This window comes from Pleurodeles waltl, chromosome 5, assembly GCF_031143425.1.
Source record: "Pleurodeles waltl isolate 20211129_DDA chromosome 5, aPleWal1.hap1.20221129, whole genome shotgun sequence".
NCBI lineage: Eukaryota > Metazoa > Chordata > Amphibia > Caudata > Salamandridae > Pleurodeles > Pleurodeles waltl.
The window spans coordinates 526,371,551-526,384,585 of NC_090444.1; positions in this window are offsets into that span (position 1 = coordinate 526,371,551).

The following is a 13,035-nucleotide window of genomic DNA, read 5'->3' on the forward strand; positions in this document are numbered from 1 at the left end:
CACACACATTGTAGCAGGTCGTCTAGGGGAAAAGAAAACTTTAGAGTTGCTCAAAAGACACTTCTGGTGGCCTTCACTCCCCTCTCACACAAAACAGTTCATACATAAATGTAGCATATGTGCCCACACTAAAGACACACATCAAGCACCAACTGGGTTATTAACCCCACTACCCACTCCTTCTGCCCCATGGTATACAATCTCCATGGATTTCATTGTGGAGTTACCCAAAACAGAACAAGCACATACTACAAACATGGTTATGGTGGATTTGTTGAATAAAATTGCACATTTCACCCCTTTACACTGTTTACCCACATATAAAGAACTTGCCGATATCTTTCGATGAACTATTGTGAGCTTACATGGTCTTTCTTCTCTTACAGTATCTGACTGCAGTCCTCAATTGTTTTCTAGGTTCTGGGATGCACTATGTGGGGTATTGCAAATCAAAGTCCGTCTATCCACTGGTCATCATTCCCAAATGAACGGACAGATGGAAAGGGTGAAGCAATGCCTAGAATAATATATATGGTGTCAAGTATTACATAACACCAAAGATCTGGATTTTTTCATATGGGCTGCAGAATTTGCTTATAACAATGTTGTAATTATGTGTAATTGTGGTTTTCATCTTCACTTTGTGGTTCTTCCCTCCTCTCCTGAATCTGGTGTACCGGCAATTAAAGACTACATTGCAAAAATACAGGAAATACAACAGATGAACTCCAGAGAATTGGAAACAGGCCAAGAAAATATAAAAAGGGAATGCTGAGCGCCATCGCATGGCTAGTCCACAATATCAAATTGGGGATGAGGTGTGGTTGTCTACATGACATATTTCCTTGAAAGGACCTCAAAAGTTCCGCCCAAAAAACACTGGCCCTTACAACATAGTGAAAAGGATCAATGATGTAGCACTGAAGCTGGATCTACCCTCTGACATGAAGTTCATCCTGTGTTCCATGTGTCCTTGTTGAAACCAGTTGCCCAGGTACTGTTGTCCCAATGAGACCACCAGCCGTTATGATTAATAATAAGCCTGAATTTGAGGTCAAAGTTATCTTGGATTAAAAAAGGATATGATGAAGACTCCACTACCTGATTCACTGTAAGGGATACTGCCATGTAAATCACACATTAGAACCCGCTGGCCATGTGCACGCTCCCCTCTTGCTATGTCTGTTTCATTGCAGGTTTCCTAATAAACCTACACCTGTAGGGGTGCTATTGGAGGGGTGTACTCTTGGCCTGCCCCAATAGGGGGCCCAGAACACTGTGTGTTATATCATAGATGTATTATTGTATTGTAGTGCGAATATTAATATGTATTAATCTTTGTTAAATGTGTTAGGCTCGCGCTAGTTACGCGTGTGAGCCAGTGAACGGGAGAATTTTGAGGGATGAATGTAGTGGGGATTCGAGGGCGGTTGCAGACGGAGACGGCAGGAGAAGAGGTGGCAGGTCCGTGTGCTGCAGCCGGGGCTATTTCTTTGTAAGGAATAAATGTGTTCAACCTACCGCGATCCTTGGATTAATTTCCTAATAATTCCTGGGATTCATCTTTAAAAAATTGGCGACGAGTTATTAGCCCTGTCTGTGTCCAGTGTTGCTGTCTTCATTTCACGGTCTCTACCGACTCCACGCAATCATCCTGTGATTTTATTATTGCGGTCTACTTTTCCTACGTGTGAGTACTTAACTTTGACTTTATTTGCGGATGCTGTTACACGCACGTACTGTGCGCCCTGTGGATGATCGCTCCATCAAACTACATACTCGCGTACGTCAGAGTGGGAACTCTGATAGCTGCGCCGCACACCTGCCGTCCTGCAACACGGTACGCGTCGCCTAGCAACGTTCAAGCCTTTGATCACGCTGCACGCACTCTTTAGCGACATTCAGCAGTGCGCGTTCGTGCTGCGCGTCCTATAAAGCTTCTCCTATTTATCCTTATCGGACTACTAGACCGCTAACCACAAATCGTCTTCGACAGAAGCTTTCACAGCTTTTTTTTTTCCGATTAAAAAATACTTACAAGCAATGTATGTTTATTATTTGTATCACACCTCATGGTTTAAGGAGATTGAAAGATTATACAATTTTACATATAACACATATACCAATGGCTTTTAGTAATTAGAATTTACCACCACCACAACCTTTTATTCCTGGAAGTAGTGATGTCTCGATTAAATGGCAAGAATGGCGAGAATATTTTATAAATTACATCTCCACATGTGATAAAGAGAATGATTTTTCTGGGAAAAAGAAGAAAAAGATTTTATTACATTGCTTAGGGCCGCATGGCCTTGAAACATACAATAGAATTGAAAAGAAACAAAGAGAGCAAGGAGATGTCTTTATTCATGCATTGGAGGATTTGGATAGATACTATTCTCCCACGGTTTGCGTTGGAATTGATCGCTGCAAATTTTTTCACAGCAAGCAAGGAAAAGAGGAACCCATTGAAGAATATGTGTCAGCCTTAAAAAATTTGGCTTTAACGTGTAGATTTGGCACTCTGCACGACGAACTCATTAGAGACCAGATAGTTATGCATGCGGCCAACCAGAACATACAGGAGGACGTATGGACTAAAGGAGAATCGTCCTTACAAGAAGTAATAGAAGTAGTCAAAAAAGCAGAATTGACAGGGAGGTGTGCAAAAGCCGTTTTACAGGGAAATCATAAAGAAGAAAATTTAAAAGCAGAGACTAATAAACTTGTAAACAGAGTCATGGAAATAAAAAAATGTTCGACTGAGTCAGATGGATCCTCGAGGAAGGACAGCTCCTGTAAAAATAAGAAGAAGAATAAGAGGGACATCACAAAGGCGAATGTTACATGTTTCAGATGTGGTTTACTAGGTCACTACGCGAATGACAAAAGTTGTCCAGCCCGAAATCAGAAGTGTTCTGGTTGCGGTATTGTTGGCCATTTTGTTAAAGTTTGCATGAGGAAAAAAGAATCGGCGATAAATCTGTTAGAGAATGCTACTGAATCAGCTTCTTCCTCAGATAGTGATGACAGGAATATGTGGGTGCTCAATGTAAAAAATTCTGAAACTGTGATGTTGGATTGCCAATGGAAAAAAACGAAGTGTGACATAGCAATTGGGGGTGTTACCATCACGATTACTGCCGACTCTGGGTCACCTTACACAATTGTAAATGAACTGGTTTGGTTAAAAAAATTGAAACACGTTGTAGGTGGGGTTTTGGATACACCTGATATCTCACCGAAAAGTTTTACTGGAGAATCAATCCAGTTGCTTGGCTACAAGAAATTGTTATTTATATTCAAAGATCGTAGGGCAGAATGCAAAATGTATGTGTCTAAGTGTGGGCCGTCAGTTTTGGGTTGGTGGGACCAGGGAGCGCTGGGAATGATCTTAGACCCAAACAGTGCAGAACTGGTGTCGGTGATTCATGGGGGGCGGTGAGGTGTGTGATGCAACTATAAAGGACTTGTATCCCCTAGTATTTTCGGGAATCGTAGGCAAGCTAAAAAAATTCCAACATAGAATCATACTTAAGGATGATGCAGTGTCTGTCATCCATAAGGCGAGGAATATTCCTTTTAGCATCAGAAATGAAGTTTCTGGTGAGATGGATAAGTTATTACAGACAGGTATTATTGAGCAAGTTGAATCATCTGATTGGGTTTCTCCGTTAGTGGTAGCAAGACGTTCGAATGGTAAATTGAGATTATGTGTAGACCTTAGGGACCTCAACAAGAATATTTTGGTGGATCAATTTCCATTACCCAAGATCAATGAGGTCGTAGCGCTAACTAAAGGTAAGAAATGGTTTACCACGATAGACCTTACTTCTGCATATCACCAAGTTCCATTGCATCCTGACAGCCGTAGACTAACCGCTTTTATTACACCGTTTGGGTGTTATCAATTTGTCAGAGTTCCATTTGTGTTAGCTTCTGAGGCTGCCATGTTCCAAAGGTTGATGTATAAACTATTTAGTAAAATGCGGGATGTATTGTTTTTCCAAGATGATATTTTAATTATGGGTGATTCGAAAGATGACCACGACACTAAAGTTAAGAATGTTTTCCAAGTGCTAGGAGATAATGGGCTTACGGCCGAATTTAGTAAGTGTAAAATAGCTAGACGAAGCGTCACTTATTTGGGACACGAGATTAGCGGCAAGGGTGTTGAACCAAAAGCTAGTCTAGTAGAGGCAATAAGAAATTCACCAGCACCTACTAATAAAGATGAAGTCAGCGCCTTTTTAGGCCTAGCGGAGTATTATGCAAAGTTTGTGCATAATTTTTCCCATAAGACATTTCCCATTAGGCAATTGCTAAAAGGGAAATGTGTATTTAAGTGGTCTGAAGAGTGTGAAACAGCGTTTGAATTAATAAAAAGTGACATTATTAGAGCACCTGCCTTACAAGGTTTTGACCCAAATCTGCAAAGTATAGTCACAACGGATGCCAGCAGTAAGGGATTGGGAGCTGTTCTTACACAAGTGGATACGAATAATAAGGAGTGTGTGATTGCATTTGCTTCTCGTTCAATAACCAATACTGAAGCGAAATATTCTGTTATTGAGAGGGAGGCCCTTGCATGTGTGTGGGGTTTGGAACATTTCCGATCATTTGTATGGGGTATGAATGTCATCTTGCGAAGTGACCATAAACCACTCACCAAAGTGTTAACAACAAAAGGCTTGTTCAAAGCCTCTCCACGTATTACCCGCTTGTCCATAAGACTTTTGGACTACAAGTATGAAGTACGTTACGTACCAGGCATCAAGAATAAAATTGCAGATTTCTTAAGTAGAATGTCTTTAGCCAATACTGGTGAGGGGGTGAAGGAGTTGGAGGATTGTTGTGTAGCTGATATTATGCAAGAACGTTCAGGGCATCACTGAAAGTGAGTGGAATAAGTCCATGGATGAAGACGTAACATTAAATAAAGTTCTAACCTTAAGGGAGGGGTGGCCCCATAAAACAAATCTTGAAGAAAGTGTAAAGTGGTTTTGGGAAGTCAAGAAGGAGTTGTCTGTAGAGCACAACAGATTAATGCGCAACAGAAGGGTTATTCCTCCAGAAGTACTCAGGAATAACATTTTGGATTTATGCCATGATGGCCATTTAGGTATATCTAAAACGAAATGCAAGGTTAAACAATTGTATTGGTGGCCAGGTATAGATATGTGGCTGTGGAAAGGACGGTAAGAGAATGTGTTCTATGCAACGAATCAGAAAAAACGTTATCTACATTCAAACCACCATTAGTTCCTGTTGGATGTCCTGACATGCCTTGGGAGAAAATTGGCCTGGATATTACTGGACCGATACAGGCGGAGGATGAGTGCAGATACATTGTAGTGATGTTTGATCATGTCTCTAAATGGCCTGAAATCGGAATTATGACCAAGGTAGATTCTTGGTCTATTGTGGAATTTTTGGATACTGTTTTTTTGAGAGAGTGCCTTCCCAAAACCATAATCACGGACAATGGGCCGCAATTCAATTCTGATAAATTCAAGGCTTTCTTAATGAGGTGTGGCATTAAACACATTACTACTTCCAACTGTCATCCAGCTGGTAATGGTGCTGTTGAGCGTTTCAACAGAGTATTGAAGAATAGTATACAATTGGCAGAATGTGCAAAAATAGATTGGGAATAGGAAGTTTGGAGAACAGTTTGGTTGTACAGGACTACACCTTGTGGTTCTACAGGTCACAGCCCCTTAGAGATAATGAGAGGAAGTGTTCAATTGAGGAAGGACAATGTAGGTTGGATGACCAAGTGTAGGAAAAGCAATTGGAGTATTTAAAGTGTTAGGAAAAATATTAAAAGGGCACAAATTCGTTCAGAGGACAAATGCAAAAATGTAATAATACAGGTGGGTGACTTGGTTAAGGTGAAGTTCCAGGTTTCAAAAAGTATGGAAAGGGGAAATTCTATCCTCCCTTAAAGGTCGTAAAAAGTTTGTGTAATGCAGTACAACTCGAGGATGGAAAAGTGTGGCATTTAAGCAGAGTCTCTCCGTACAAAGGCGGTGAAAATAGGGGTTTGGTTGAAGCTAAATGGTTAATAGATGATGAAACTGGGAATAACAGGTGTTTTCAAGGTGAGGTTAGTGTTCCGATACAACATGCCAATGATGTTCAGGCAGGTAGAAGCAACTCGATTCCTATACAAGAGGAGTGCAGAACTGAGAAGGGGGATAAAGGAGACAACGTATGGAAAGGTGACACAACTGGAGTAATGAATAAGTTTAGCAGGTGTGGCAGAAGAATCACAAGACCAGGAAAGCTTGGCGACTATGTATGCAACTGAGACTTATTATAATCAGTAAGGATATTGGATCAAATATTATAAGTTGTATTTTTATTAGCAATAGTTATGATGTGTTGGTAAGATTTATTTAAGGGAAAAAAAATCTAACATTGTGTGTTTTGACCTCTTATAGCTCTAGGCATGTAGTAAGACTATTCTGGGGGGAATGTTTTATTATTAAAAATAAATAAATCAACAAGTGTAAGGAGGAAGATGTGTTATATTGTAGATGTATTATTGTATTGTAGTGCAAATATTAATATGTATTAATCTTTGTTAAATGTGTTAGGCTCGCGCTAGTTACGCGCGTGAGCCGGTTAACGGGAGAATGTTGAGGGATGAATGCAGTGGGGATTCGAGGGCGGTTGCAGACGGAGACGGCAGGAGAAGAGGTGGCAGGTCCGTGTACTGCAGCCGGGGCTATTTCTTTGTAAGGAAAAAACGTGTTCAACCTACCGCGATCCTTGGATTCGTTTCCTAATAATTCCTGGGATTCGTCTTAACAACTGTGAATGGTGCCTGGGTGGAGTGCGTAGCCTATAAATCTGCTCGCTCCACAACAGGAAGCTGCTTGCCATTCCAGTCTTTCTCGTCCATCGGCTTCCTATTCTGTGCCCACCTTATGCTGCATCCGGATTTCCACCTTCCAATTGTCCTCTCTGGTTCTTTGGCATCCCCAAGGCTTCCTCGCATTTTTGCTCCTCCATTGCTGCCACGTCATGAGCTACGGGATTTTTCTAGTTTCCATTTTCGTTCTGGGGGCTCACGATTATGACCTGTAAGAAGGAAACAAAATGGGAAAGACAACTGGTGAACCATTCCTTGGGTAACATGCCACAAGTGCACAATTTATTTTGAACTTAAGAGACACTTATCTGAGAGACTCTTTGGTTTTGGTGATTTGTTTTTGACGCCTTGTTCTTTGTGAATTCTGCAAAAGAAGAGCACACAAGTTTTATGTGTAAAAGTCAGCACTGCAACAGCCATGGGAATATGATATATCCAGTGCTTTAAATGTGAAAAAATAAGTGCCGGTACTCATTAGCATTAACTAGTAGTGTGGTGGGTGGGGCTAGGGGCGGAGCTTAGAGCAAGACATGAGGGTACTTTATGACTTATATACCAGTTGCAGCACATTCCAAAGGCCCATGAGAAATGTATTTAAATAAACAAAACAAGTTAACTCGTTACACAAAACGAAAGCTAAACACAATGATATTTTAACATTTCTTCTGTTTTGTAATATTTGCAGCTTCTTAATACCATACTATTATTTGCTGTTGTTTTGCACAATACTATATATTCTTGAACGTGCACACACAGAAAGAAACAAGCAGACACGCACACACAAAGCATTCCACACAGTCCTCCTTAAAGTCTTCCGATTCTCTCCCTCTTTCATTCGCTTTTCTCTCACACAAAAACACGCACATACAAGCAGGCAAACACACATACATAAGCAGACCCTCGTTCAAAAGACTCAGCTGGGATTAATGCCATTGTAAACTTCTTTCCTCCCATGGCTTTCTTAGTTGTCACTTTCAGCTGGGCTGCCTCTATTCCTGTGTTTGCACAAATGCATACGATAGTGTAAATGTGATTGACAGCACAGGGCCTAAATGGACACAGCGTGATGGTGAATACCGGGACATTAGGCACTTAATGCCTACTGAATAGCTCAGCGGGGGTCAGTTTAGGGCTACAGAAGCACCTTAGCTGTCAGAGGCAGGTTCAACTCTGACAGCCTAGTGCTCACCAGCACTAGCAGCTAATGAGCCTACCGTTCATGAGTACCGGTACTCTCCTTGGCAGCAGAGAAGTGCCGGTACTCAGAGTGTAAAAAATAAGAAGTGCCGGTACTCAGTACCTGTGAGTACCGGCCCATTTAAAGCACTGGGTATATCACAGCTAGATATTTACCACAAAAAGTCAGAACACTTTGCATGTTTACTTTAATTGCTTATCTTTGGTGTGTTATTATGTAAAACAGGTTTTTGTTTCTTGACAAACGAGGCATGAAGTAATGCATTGTATATGTGTATGAATATAAGTTTTCTCTTGCTATTACTCACTTCTCTGCAAGTCCATTTGTGATTCCCATGAAACATACCCTATAAAAGGTCGAGGTACGCTGCATTAAATTGAATTACATTGAAAACTATATTTACCTTTATGACATTTGTTCCTATATTCAGACTTACGGGTCCTTTCCTCATGTTTTAGCTATTTAATCCACATAATTGTATATCTCCACATTACATACAAGACGGAGGACGGGATCATCAGGTAATTATAGAGGGTTTGTGGCTTCCGAATAAGGGGAATATCAGATATGCAACTATATAGTAAATACTGTCTCTGATTACAGGAAGAGATTGAGAGGAACTTGGGTGGGCCAGAAGTAGGACGTGCAGTCTCTTTGGAAATGTCTACACACCATTTCCCCCTTTCCCTGTTCGTAGTTCCTCGCAGCCTCATTTCACTCCAGAGAAAAGCACCAGGCGAGATCCTGACATATGGGGCCAGATGTATCATGCATTTTTCAGTCGCAAACGGCCCAAAGGGGCAGTTTGCGACTGCAAAAATGCATTTTGGTATGTAACAAATCCAATTTGTGATTCAGTGACTTGTCACCGAATCACAAATTGGATTTGTGACTACATACTGATTCGGTATTAGGAAGGGGCGTGTCAAGGGCGTCCCTTCCTAATACCGAATCGCAGAGGTATGTATGATTGTTTTGTGACCGTGAATGCGGTCGCAAAACAATCGCGGTTACCACTAATTTCAAATTGGTGGTGACCCATTCCGTAAGGGACACTTTCCCCTTTGTGAATGCATGCGAAAACATTTTTTAAGAGCAGGCAGTGGTTCCACGGACCACTGTCTACTCTTAAGAAATTAAAAGAAAACTTGTCATTTTTCATTTTTAAACGCATCCCGTTTTCCTTTAAGGAAAACGGGCTGCATTTAAAAAAAAAGATTGCTTTACTGAAAACAATCACAGACGTTGTGGTCTGCTGAGTCCAGCAGGCTATCATCCCTGTGATAGTAGCCATTCGCAATGGGTCTCAAATTGCAACCTACCTCATGAATATTAATGAGGTAGGTCCATTTGTGAGCCCTTGCGAATCGCTATGTGAAACTCCTGGGGTTTCATACATTCCAATAGCGATTACTTAATTGCGATTCGAACTAAATCGCAATTTGGTAATCGATATTGGCATTAATGATACATCTGGCCCACAGTAACATTAACTTTCTATGTGTCCCACTTTTAAATACAATTTACCCTACCTTGTGGGCTAGCAGGCTTATATGGTGCGTTACCTGTCAGAAAAGGTTTATTTTGACAGGTCGTAATATATGTTTACACTGCAACAGTCAGGCTCCACAGGGTAGGTCTCAAGCCGTATATCATCTACCATCATAGCGGATGGCACACTAAGTGCTGCAGTACACTGGTGGCATTTACCTTCTAGGCTTTTGGGTACATTTATTTATACCCCATACTAGGGACTTACAGGCAACTTAAATGTGCCAATCAGGAAAAAGCCAGTTTAACCATGGTTAAAAGGGGAACATACGCCCTTTTCTACTGGTTACCAGAGGTAAAGTTTACAGAGTTCTAAAGCTATTGAAAATATAGGGATGTCAGTACTGTGAATGCAATTCTAATCAAGAATTGGTTTCTTTGGCAGTTAGGGCTGTGGCAATATATCTTAGTAACAGATTAGATTGGGTAGTAAAAGACGTTTTTGACGACCCTAAGGGGAGGTGGATCTGGCTCAAAGTTATACAAACAGAAGTTCAACTCAATTTGGTGAACTACTACGGACCAGTCGTGGATGAAGTAGAACCACTAATACAACCTTATAATATAGCAATGAATTCCACTGACCCTTTTATCATAGGAAGTGATTTTAATTATATCCAAGACATAACTTTACATACCTTCAATCAAGCAAAAAAGCAACTTAAACCTAGGACCAGAGGGCTTTTAAATGTAATGAAAAGTGATTTCCAGATAATCGACCTTTGGCGCGAAGGACACTCTGTTGCCACCCAATATACTTGCTATTCACATAGTTATAAAACCGCCTCCCGGATAGATTTATTTTTAGTATCTCACTCGTTGAACAAGCTAGATTCAGATATTTTGGTAAATGTTTTTTCTGATCATTCTGTGGTCAGGGTGACGTTAGAATTGGATTTGCCTAACAAAGAGAGACCCAGATGGCAGTTCGATAGATCTTTGTTAGCTAATCAGCAGTGGGTCTCGGATATGAGAAAATTCATACAAGAATTCTTCCAGTTCAATTGAAATTCAGCCTCCTTGTTTAATGTATGGGAGGCATTTAAAGCAACAGCTAGGAGCCAAATTGTTTCTATTAAAGTAGCACAGACGCATCAAAGAAAATTGCAAATAGAAAAACCACAGAAGGCAATAGACAGGGTGTCACAGGAGTGCATTAGATCATGAGGACACATACTGGCAAAGGCGTAATTTTAACCAAAAGCAAGACCAGCTTAAAGGATTTTTTATCCTGGAAGAAGTAGCTAACTCAAGAGCCTATCAGCAGCAGGGTTATGAAGAAAGCCAAATGGTAGGTAAGCATTTAGCTTGGGCCGCTCGTATAAAACATGAAAATCAGACAATACATCAAATTCAGGATCCCGGGACAAGTACGATTTTCAAGGATGACAAAGATATAGCTCGAGTATTCATGTCACATTATTCCAGAATCTTCTTGTTTGCACAGCTAACTCAATATTATTGTTCTATTAAGCTACCTAAAATATTGCTGCAGACTCATAATGAAGTCGTACAGAAAATCCCACCACTGGAAATTAAGGGAGCTATACAGAAAATACCTAGGGCCAGATGTAGTAAAGGGTTTTACCCATTCTGTTTCTATGGGAAAATGTGTTGGTACATATGGCCCCTAGTGGAGTACCTAGGCTTGTGGTGGCGATGGCTTTCCAATAGAATTCTATAAAAACATTTGCAAATAGCTTATACCATTATTGGCAGAATTATGTGACGCAATACTTGAGGACGCAGAAATACCGTTAACGTTTAAAGAGACAATAATAGTTAGCTTTTTGAAAAGATAAAAATCCACTGAAACCCGATGCATATCGCCGCAGTAGTTTGCTCAATGCCGATTATAAAATTTTAACCAAAGTCTGGGCTGCCAGGATTGCACCAATTGCACAGCAATTAATACATACAGATCAGAATGGTTTTGTCGCCAGTAGGTCAATGACAACTAATAAAAAATGTTTGCTACAAGCAATAGATTATTTTACAGTCAACAAAACCCCAGCAGTAACAATAATGTTAGATGCAGAGAAGGCATTTGATCTAGTTAATTGGGAAGCCTTGGTATATAGCCTAACTAAATTTGGTTTTCCTTTGCAATTTTACTACAATGTTAAGGCAGTTGTATCAGGGTGCCCAGGCTAGAATCGTAATCAATTCTAAAATTAGAGGCACAATTCAGATGAAAAGAGGTACTAGACGAGGATGCCCACTTTCTCCTATACTTTCTGCTTTTTTTATTGAGCCTCTAGCACAGGTAATACGCAGCTCGAGAGAAATCATTGCACCGCTACCGGAGATGCCAAAAATGAAACTTTTTGCTGACGATCTCATTCTATATCTGAAACCAGGGATTGAGAATATACAAAAAGCTTTCAACAAGATTAATGAGTTTATGCAAATAGGGGTATACAAGATTAATGAAAATAAAACCGAAATTCTCTTATTTAATGGAGAATCTTCCTGATGTTTTGCAACAAAAAGCTAATTTATCTGAAACTGTTAGGTACTTAAGAATTTATGTAACAATGAATTATAGATCCTTGTTTAATTTTAATTATGTTCGTATGCTTGCAAAAGTATGAGCGCTTCTCAATAGATGGGTAGCCTTACCGTTGACTCTGATAGGCAGAGTCTCATTAATCAAAGTGTCAATCCTCCCACCTTTTCTCTTTTATTTAATAATGTTGCAATAAGAATAAATACCTCTTACTTTGATGAACTAGACACAATGATACGAGGTTTAATATGGAGAAAACAAACGCCAAGGGTTAGACTTTCAATTATTCAGTTAGATAGGAGCCAGGGGGGTGTGGCACTTCCTAATTTTCGGGATTATTACCAGGCTGCATTGCAGGATTTCCTGGCACAATACTTAACCATAGAAGTGATTATGGACAACTTCTTTATCAATAGAATGATGTTAGAATCATCCGTAAGTCTCCCAGCATTTATAAAAACAACGAAACTCCCGAAAAAAACTCGATATAAGTATATACATGACCTTAGTAAAAGATTGGGAATTTTACGTAAAATATATCAAATGCCCTTAGGTTATAATTATCTACAAATTATAGGAGTGTAACTACATTGGCTTAAATCTACCAGAAACTGTGATAGCCCAATGGAAAAGTAAACGGTTTAAAGAGATAGGGAATTTTATATTGAGAAATAGATATATTACTTGGGTAGAGGTTGAAACTAGACTCGGCGACATGGTAACTAGACTTTTTTTGAGCTTTTCCCAGATCTCTCATTTTCCTAATGCCACCATAACCCAGGCAAGTACCCAAGAACACACCAATATGGAGGGCGTTAATAAGAAGTAAATTACTTGATAGGGGAATTGGTACAGATTGTTGGCTGAACAGTCTACTTTGACAATAACTGCAGAATT